General features: G+C 43.7%; 1 pseudogene; it reads right to left on the bottom strand.

Annotated features, from left to right (window-relative positions):
* Positions 1–6659: 6659 nt before the first annotated feature.
* LOC129014170 (disks large homolog 3-like) lies at positions 6660–7957 on the bottom strand (annotated as a pseudogene).
* Between the last annotated feature and the right edge of the window lie 1628 nt (positions 7958–9585).

The following is a 9585-nucleotide window of genomic DNA, read 5'->3' as shown; positions in this document are numbered from 1 at the left end:
CCACTGTATCTAAAACAGCAGCCCCTGCCATTCTCCGCACCCTTTCCTCAATCCTCAAACCTGACAGTATATCGTTAACCTGAATATTTAATTATTTTTTACCTGTTCCTCCTCCAACTCCCAAGGAGAATGCCTACACCATGGGGGTAGGGACAGTTTCTGGTTCACAGCGAGGGCCGGAGGCCTAGCACCATGCCTGGCTGAATGAGTGCCTACTGAATAAATGAATGAATTCGATCCAGATAGACACTAGGTGGAAGAAGGAAAAGATTTAGGACACAATAAGATTCCTTATTTTTAGCTCCAGACTACAGAGGAAATACTCAACTAAACTGTTAACTTTTCTCTTAGGCTTCACATATGCAAATATCATATTTAACGTAAAATTTCTTTTAGAGAGGTGGTTCTTGCTCCCCTTTAATGGGCTAACCCTATCCAACAGTTTCTTTTTTCTCATCACAAGTAACATATTTGTAAAAGAAAGTAAAACAATGCAGAAAGGAGTAAAGTAGAAAGTGCAGGTCCTTTGGACTGGAGGTTAGGGAGAGAGGAAGAGCTGGGGCTCAGACATTTTGAAGGGGACAGCTGTCACACTGGTGGCATCATGGCAGCTGTGTCCATAGGGCTCACCAAAATGTCCCCCTGGATAAAACAGCCACATCAAGCTGTCTTCTTGCTTTGCTGTTTATGTCCTTCGCCTGTTTTTCTATGAAAATGTCCTCGAATGTGTACTTTTTTATTTTAAAAGTTTTTGTTATATTATAAAAGTCTTTCATCTGTCCAAGTTACTAATTCTTTTCTCCAAATTATTGCTTGACTTCTAACTTTGTGGTGCTTTCCACCATTCAGAAATGATTTTTATTTTTATTTATTTATTTATTTTTTTGAGGTGGAGTTTGGCTCTTGCTGCCCAGGCTGGAGTGCAGTGGCGTGGTCTCGGCTCACTGCAACCTCCGCCTCCTGGGTTTGGGTGGTTCTCCTGCCTCAGCCTGCCAAGTCACTGGGATTGCAGGCGTGAGCCACCCTGCCCAGAGCATTTTGTATTATTATTATTATTATTATTATTATTATTATTATTATTTGGTACAGACTGTGTTTCTCCATGTTGGTCAGGCTGGTCTCAAACTCCCGACCTCACGTGATCACCCTGAGGTGATCCCCCCACCTCGGCCTCCCAAGATGCTAGGATTGCAGGCGTAAGGCAGCGCGCAAGGCCCAGTTTATTAATCAGAAAGGAATAGATCGGCCTGGCGTGGTGGCTCACGCTTGTGATCTCAGGACTTTGGACGGCCGAGCGTGGCAGACGGCTTGAGCCTAGGAGTTCCAGACCCGCCTGGGCAGCATGATGAAACCCGGTGTCTTTTATTTATTGATTTTTTTGAGGCTTAGTTTCGCTCTTGTTGCCCGGGCTGGAGTGCAGTGGTGCGGTCTCGGCTCACCGCGGCCTCTGCCTCCTGGGTTTGGGTGTTTCTCCTGCCTCAGCCTCCCGAGTAGCTGGGATTACAGGCATGAGCCACCATGCCCGGCTAATTTTGTATTTTTAGTAGAGACAGGGTTTCTCCATGTTGGTCGGGCTGGTGTTGAGCTCCCGACCCCGAGTGATCAGTCCGCTCGGCCTCCCGGGGTGCTGGGATTGCAGGTCTGAGCCACCAGGCCGGGCCCAATTTATTAATCAGAAAGGAATAGTTCGGCCTGGCGGTGGCTCAGGCTTGTGATCCCAGGACCTTGGAGGGCCAAGCGCGGCAGATAGCTTGAGTCTAGGAGTTCCAGACCGGCCTGGGCAACATGGTGAAACCCGGTCTCTCTCTTTCTCTCTTTTTTTTTTTTTCTTTTGAGACTGAGTTTCACTCGTACTGCCCCAGGCTGGAGTGCAGTGGCACCGTCTGGGCTCGCGGCGGCCTCCACCTCCCAGGTTTGGGTGTTTCTCCTGCCATAGCCTCCAGAGTAGCTGGGATTACAGGCATGAGCCACCATGCCCGGCTAATTTTGGATTTTTTTTTAGTAGAGAGGGGGTTTCTCCATGCTGATCGGGCTGGTCTCGAGCTCCCAACCTCGGGTGATCCACCCGCCTCAGCCTCCCAAAGAGCTGGGATTGCAGGCTGAGCCACCGCACCCACCTGAAACCCGGTCTCTTTATGGAAAATCAAAACAAACACCATAAAGATTAGCTGGGCATGGTGGGCCACGCAGGTAGTCTCAGTTACTCTGACAACTGGTGTAGGAGGATTGCTTGAGCCCGGGGTGGAGGTGGCAGTGAGGTATGATGGCGCTGCTGTACTCCAGACTGGGCAACGGTGCGGGACTCTGTCTCAGGAAAAGGGAAAGGGAAAAAAAGAAAAAGAAACTAAATAAAATTACTAAATCAAGGAACAGCTTGACAGTATATTATTGAGAGAAATAGAGGCAAAGGATAGCAGACACCAGTGTTCACTTAGTGGGAACTGCAGGTGTTCCCTGGACAGCAGGCTGCTACTTTTCCAAAAGAAATCTATTATTGACTACCAATTAAAAAAAATTGTAGGTTTCTTACAATATACAAAGAGCTAAACTTTATACAGCCAGGACCATATTCTAGCACTGCTCTAAACCTTTTCCTGCTCTGAAATAGCTACTATTCTTACAGCCATTGTCCAGAAAACAGATGCCAAAGCTTGTTGTGGAAGGACCAGGAAACTGTGAAATTGACTTGTTGTAAGTTTCGGACTTAAAGGTTCTTCCCGCTCTGCTCCTTACATTGCTACATTTTAGTTAACATACCTCTTAAAATACTAGTGCTTTCTATATTTGGAGGGACTCCTCTTGCAATTTGAAGCTTTTTCTTGCACTAAGCATTTGGAAGATCCTCCGCGTTTTATGTCAGTTTAAGTACCTCTTTAGATATTGTTCAGTCAGGAATGTAAATAGGAGATAACGTTGTGTGTAACAGCTGCTTACAACCATTTTTATTTCATAATACAAATATAAATGAATATGTTATTGCAAATGCAGGCTGGGAGGGGAGGGAAAATATGCAGAGAGAAAAGCCCCATCTCTGCTTGGAGTTCAGCACTCGGTCTCTTTTCCCTTCCACCTTCCTTGTCAAGGATGCCACAGTGACAGAAGCGCACAGGGCTGCCTTTTAGTGACACCTGCTGGGACAGACCTGGCAGAAGGGATTGCAGATTTGCATGTTTCCTGGCTGTCTCTGCTAGCCTGAGTCAGCAGCCCACTCCAATTCATGCTGAGCTTGGACAGCTCATGTTTGAAAAATTCCCCCTTCTTTGGAGCAACCACAGCGTTTTGCCACGTGGCCAAGGCTGGTCTTAAACTCTTGAGCTCAAGTGATCCCCCACCCTGGCCTCCCAAAAGTGCTGGGACTACAGGTATGAGCCATTGTGCCTGGCCTACAGCAAACTTTTTAAGGAATGTGTGCAAGCTAGATGGCTCATAGGGTTGCTAGTTCATACCTCACATGGAGCAGATAAGCAATTAAGAGTTTTGGCTTAAAACTTTTCTCCTGCTCCCGGAAAACAAAAGGTGTTGTTGTCATTGTTCTTGGTCAATAAAGCACCTACTACACAAAGAAGGTAGTAGGACATATCTGAGAACAATCTGTTGAGATGTAGCTGAGATTACAATCTGAAAAACTCAACAGAATTCCAAAAGAAAGCCGTATTATTATAGCATAGTACAATGTAATATAAAGTGTACCATGTGTCCGAAATTTAATGTCTCTGAAGTAGATAGGAATTTTTGTAGTTCCACCAACCCATTCTACCGCATAATCATTAAGACTACAATTAAACTAGTTACTAAAACTTAACAAACAAGGAAAATGGAACCAACAGAAAACTATACTAGGTTAATTTGTAGGGAAATGATAACTGCATAGTTTCTTTTAAAGAGACAGACCTTATTTTAAGGATTTTTACACTGAAGAATTCAAAAAGCGGAAAATTTTGGGGAACTTATTGATTTGCATTTAAAAGGAACTGCTGACAAAGATTGACCGGTAATAATCTGAACAAGTTGGAAAATATACTCAACACTACTGAAACATGACTAGAATAATTCCAGGACATAGGTTTATTCAGCAGAACAAAACTTCTCAGATGCTGTCTTTGATGTGAAAATTGACTGCTTCTTACTTTTCTAAACACAAGGTGGTAAAATTAACGATATTCAATCACCTCTGTTCTTTCCTGCATATATAAAAATTAAAATACCAATTACAAAACTAATATATCTTCTCCTTCTTATGGATACGATTTCAATGTTTCACTCAATACTGGTGTGGTTTAAGAGATTTTTTTCATTTAGAAGTTAAACAACAATCCACCCAAAGGGAACTGATAGTCTACAGGCTCATAGTGCAAATAAACACTTCAGGGATGCAGCAACTGACATTTCTAAAGTACAAAACAGATAAAATTCTTAGAAGATACATGCAAAAAGCTCTACTAAGCAGATGGCCACAGAACTAGAACATTGATAATTTTACTGACGATGTCAATAGGACTACAGATGTTTCCAAATTCAACTTGAACTCTGATCTTGGGCTTTGTATTTTGCTTTTCCAGTTTCACTAATGACACAAACGTGCTATAAAATGAAAATCCAGAAATTCACATTAAAAAAGTAATTCTGAAGTGAAAGGCAAGAACAGCATTTTACATATAAGAACACCGTTATGTTGCCAGGGTTCTTACTAAACAAACAGAGATAGTACTACTGTATTTTAGACCAGTAAATTTTGGGGAATGTATCTTTTTTTTTCTTATTGCAACTATTGTTTATTAAAAAATATATGTCTCCTTGGAAGGAACACTGGTAAACCAACTAGTGTCATGCTTACTTTGAATCTTTGTTTCTCTTCCCTGGGAGGGGGAGGGCTGAGCATGGTTGAGACTTCGCCACTTAGTTAACATCAGAGAATCAACCTCCCTGCTCACCCCTCCTCATCAGAGTCACAGTCGGCTGTCACTTTATCCCTCTTTGCCTTCAAGCCAGTGTACTGCCCAGGGAAAGCCACTGCCCTTTCCTTATCCTCATCCTGGGTCCCGTGCTTTATACAGTTAGCCTCATTCTGCTGGTTGGACAACTGTTAACAGAGTTCCCGGATTCGGCTGGTAGTGCTTAAAGCATCCTCAACATTGCCTCGCTGGCACCAGCCCTAACCCAGCGGGCTAGGAAATAAGTGCCTCAACCATAGGGCCAAGCACTTCTCTGTTCTCCCCTGCGTCGTCCCTCCAGTACGGAGGTGAGGGAGGCACGTTGGCTTCAAAGGAGCACAGTGGGGTGGGGGAGAACCTGAACCACACCTGCTGCCTGCACTTGTGGCGGTGAAGATTCCCTTGACCACAGTCACTGCCATCAGACTCTGGGAAAAAGCAACAAGGTTTCACAGCTCACCACTAAGTGAATCTTAGCTCTGCAGCTCAAATGTACAGCATAAAGTCTACTTTCCTCTTGAAGAAACCATAAGCTACCAGCTGTTGGGGAGGGGCTGGAGCAGAGCATATGAAGCAGCTGCAAAAAAAAAAAAAAAAAAATCAAACTCATGATATGGCTGGCCAAGCAAGCCAAGTGCTGTCCCGCCATCCCAGCACAGAACTGGAAGGCAAGTGACTCCCTGTCCCTTTTGGTGGAACCCAGGGAGGAACCTCAGCAGAACCCTGCATGTCCTCCTCTCAGCCCAGCCCCTGCTCTCACTTCTGCTGACAGGACAACCAGGCCTGTGTCACCTACTCCATCACAAGGCCTGGCTCCTTCAGGACCTCATAAGCCTTTAGAACCTTGGCAAATTGGATTCTATGCATTCATTTAAATAGTAAAAGTAAAATTTGCAATAACGAAAAGACTGACATAGTAGCACAACATGGTTTTGGTTTAACAGCAGCTTAAAAAGGAACAAAAAGGAAACCTCTCATGCAGACACATCAGATGGCATAAAACAATAGGCAATTCCACGCGGAGCATCATTAGCCATTCTCTCTGTCTGCACACAGGACTCTGGCTGCACCTCAGGGGCAGCAGCTGCTTTCAGGTCAAGTCTCTAACCCTCTCACCCCAGGCAAAAGCCCTTTCTGTTAAGCCTCAGGCTGACCCCTCCTAGCTCTCAAGAGAATGATCAAATGCGAGTGCCCTTAGTGCAGCACTTGCTACCATCTTCAATCCCTTCCCAACCAGCTGGGATAGAAGATGCCATCTGATTGGAATACGAAAATTAAAGCATTTCTCCAATAACATAGTACCATTGATGAAGTCTCCATAGATTTTCTAACCCAAATGTGTGTGAATATATATATATATATTATATGACTGTATAATATATATAATAATTTCTATATATTTTATATAAATTACATATATATATATCTATACATAAGATACTTTCTGTCGCCATTACGTTGCACTGTTCAGAGCTGCAAGACAGCAGTACAGATAGGGAGAAATGCCCAGGAGCATCTCATCATGTGGTGCATTTAGCTCACTTCACAAGCTGTACATCTGTCCAGAGTCTATCTTTCCATCAGTCCTCCTCTTTTCTCTTCACTTCTGCTCGGTTTTTATGAAAACAATGGCTCTGATGGATTTTGCACCTGTGCTAGTGCTTGGGAAAGGTCCATGCAGGAATGGGCACAGTCACATGATGAATGAGATGGCATCATCCCAAAAAATAAACTGAAACAAACAAAAAATTTAAAAAAAGAACAGGACTAGAAAACTCAATTTTTTTGACATATCTAAAAAAGGGGACAAGAACAGTAGCATTTGTTCTCCCCATAGGGACAGGAATGAAGAGGGGGGAGGGAAGAGGGACTTGATTTCTTCTGTTCACAAGAGAATGGTTGAAGGGGATTCTTCAGAGTTTTTCAGGGGATGGGACCCAAATGTAGTGCCCAGACTGGTCCTCAATGATTTGTTTGATTTTGTTATAAATCTCTTCCAGTGAGTCACCCTGTACAATGGCCATAAAGTACTCTCCACATTCCTGCTCCAGTTTCATGGCTTTGTCATAGATCTTATTTGCTTGTTCATATGTCTGCCTTCGGTTCATTTCCATAAGGGCTTCAATGGACTTTGGCTTGATGAAAATGGCAATGAGGTAAAGTTGTGCTCCTGCAGTCTCTGGATAGCATTGCCGGAAACATCTAAGATGCAGTGCTTGCCCCTCTCTGCAACTGCCCGCACTGACTGGATGCTGATCCCATAGAGGTTATCATTAAATTGGCCCACCTCAATGAACTTGTTGTCCTGAATATCTTTCTCCATTTGTTCTCAGGACACCACAAAGTGGTAGTCTTGTCCATTCACCTCATTATCACGTCGAGGCCGGGTAGTATGTGGCACACAGGATCTAAATTTATGTGGAAATTCGGAGATCAGGTCATCATTGACTCGGTCCTTCATTGGGCCCAGGATGATCACAGGCCTTGCATAGTGAATTTCTTGCTGTGTCACCGGCTCATTCAACAAAATAGCATGCTCTTGTCCTTTGGAACTGCTTTCGCTGTCACTGGTGTTGGATTTCACTTCCTGTTACTGTATGCTGCTCTCCTGGGCCATGTTTTCTTTGCTCTTGTGAAATGGAAACTTTCCAGAGAGGCGGAAACTCTTTTTACGTTTCGTTTTGATCGACCTGTTAGACTCAATCATCCCCATCCTGGCATGGAACTTCACAGTTTTCAATCGAGCTTTCTTTCTTTTCCACCCTCTTCTTACTGGGGATCACACCGATCTGCTCACTTTCTCTATGTGGGGTCACCAGGCTTGCTTGCCACCACTCATCATCAGAGGCATTAATGACATGCAGAATGTCACCGTAAGAGAAGCTGAGCCCCTGGCTTGGCAGGCAGCTGTCCTGAGTCCGATCATAATCAAACAGGGCCCTGACATACAAGGACCTCTTCTCGCTTGTTCGGAGGGACCCAGACCCAGAGCTCATGCTGCTGTTCATCATTTGTTCTTGCAAGTCATGTATCTTCGATTCAAAGCAACTGTATTCTGGTGCCGGGTTGGAGTCCAGATCTAGTGCTGAGAAAGCACCAGCTCAGGCCAGTCCCTCCGTCCGGCGCAGGAGACCATGGACACCGGGGAATGTATCTTTTGAAAACAAAGCAGTAGTCTATCCCATTAGTTTAATTTGTTTCTTGTCTTAATATGTAGTTTTTTGGGTTTTGTTTCTTTTTGTTTTGTGTTTTTGAGACAGAGTCTTGCACTGTCACCCAGGCTGGAGTGCAGTGGCATGATCTTGGCTCACTGCAGCCTCTGCATCCTGGGTTCCAGTGATTCTCCTGCCTCAGCCTCCCAGGTAGCTGGAATTACAGGCATGTGCCACTACACCCGGGTAATTTTTGTATTTTTAGTAGAGACGGGGTTTCACCATGTTGGCCAGGCTGGTCTCGAGCTCCTGACCTCAGGTGATCCACCTGCCTCCCCCTCCCAATGTGCTAAGATTACAGGTGTAAGCCACCGCAACCGGCCTTAAACTGTAGTTTTGAAAGAGAAATAAAGTAAGGAATATTAAGCGTATCAAAATGGGAGGCCAGGGTAAGTGACGAAAAAAGATGGAGTAGAAAACCTGCTTTAGGTAGTGTGTTCTTGCAGTCTTCCTAAATCTTCCTCAACCTTGCTCATAAACACATCCATGGGACTCCTGCCTTCAGTGTAAGAGGCAGGTATTCAAAGGACAGTGAATTAAAAGACTAAACTTGATCATTTATTTCTTACTTATGACCAGATTTATCATCTGAAATAATAATGCAACAGTTATTGTATACTAAAGCTGTTCAACTATTTCAGCCAACAAGAAGTGTCACCCTAGCCTGCCCAGGTTCCAGATCTAAGGATGTCTGTACTAGACTACAGCATTATGTGGCTAATGGGAACCATCAGTCTGTTCAAATTATGAGGTGCTGGAAAGAGAAAACAATTCTCTTTCCTAAATTTTTATGTGGGTTTTTAAAAATGAATGAGAAGAAGAAGCAACTACTTACATTCAAATTCCTGAAGTCTTCATTATAGCCAAGGGCATATCCTATAACAAACTTGTCTGGAATTTCAAATCCAACAACTGAAAAGAATCATAAGTCATCATTTAGATACAGAAAACATCACTTTTAAATAGAATACTGGCAAATGTGCCTCTCTACAAATATTCTCTCAACAATTATAAGCCATTTCACATAAAACTCTTTTAGCTTAAAGATGGTTAAATGATTGACAAAAAAAGTAATTCACTTACAGGCTGGCCTATATACAACATTTCGTGGGGTCCTTTTCACCAGAAAGCTATTAGTTACAAAATGTGACATATACAGAGAGATTACAGGGCATTACAAAAGAGAAGATTAATGTTTCTAAACACTGTTTCATTTCATCTGTGCTGAGTGTACCACGGTCACTGTTAACACATCCAAGGAAAGACTATGAGATGGAGAGTAAATTATGGGGATTACCAGGAAGGGGCAGCAATGAGTTGACACTACAGACAAGGGCCTTGGTTGATCACCTGGAACCTGAAGGACACTTCTGAGACCTGCACCCTGACTACCCATGTGTCCATTGAAGGGGAGCTAATCAGGAGGATGAATGGGTATAGAG

This window comes from Pongo pygmaeus, chromosome 16, assembly GCF_028885625.2.
Source record: "Pongo pygmaeus isolate AG05252 chromosome 16, NHGRI_mPonPyg2-v2.0_pri, whole genome shotgun sequence".
Lineage (NCBI taxonomy): Eukaryota > Metazoa > Chordata > Mammalia > Primates > Hominidae > Pongo > Pongo pygmaeus.
The sequence above is the reverse complement of the archived record's forward strand: the minus strand, read 5'-3'. Positions and strand labels throughout refer to the sequence as shown.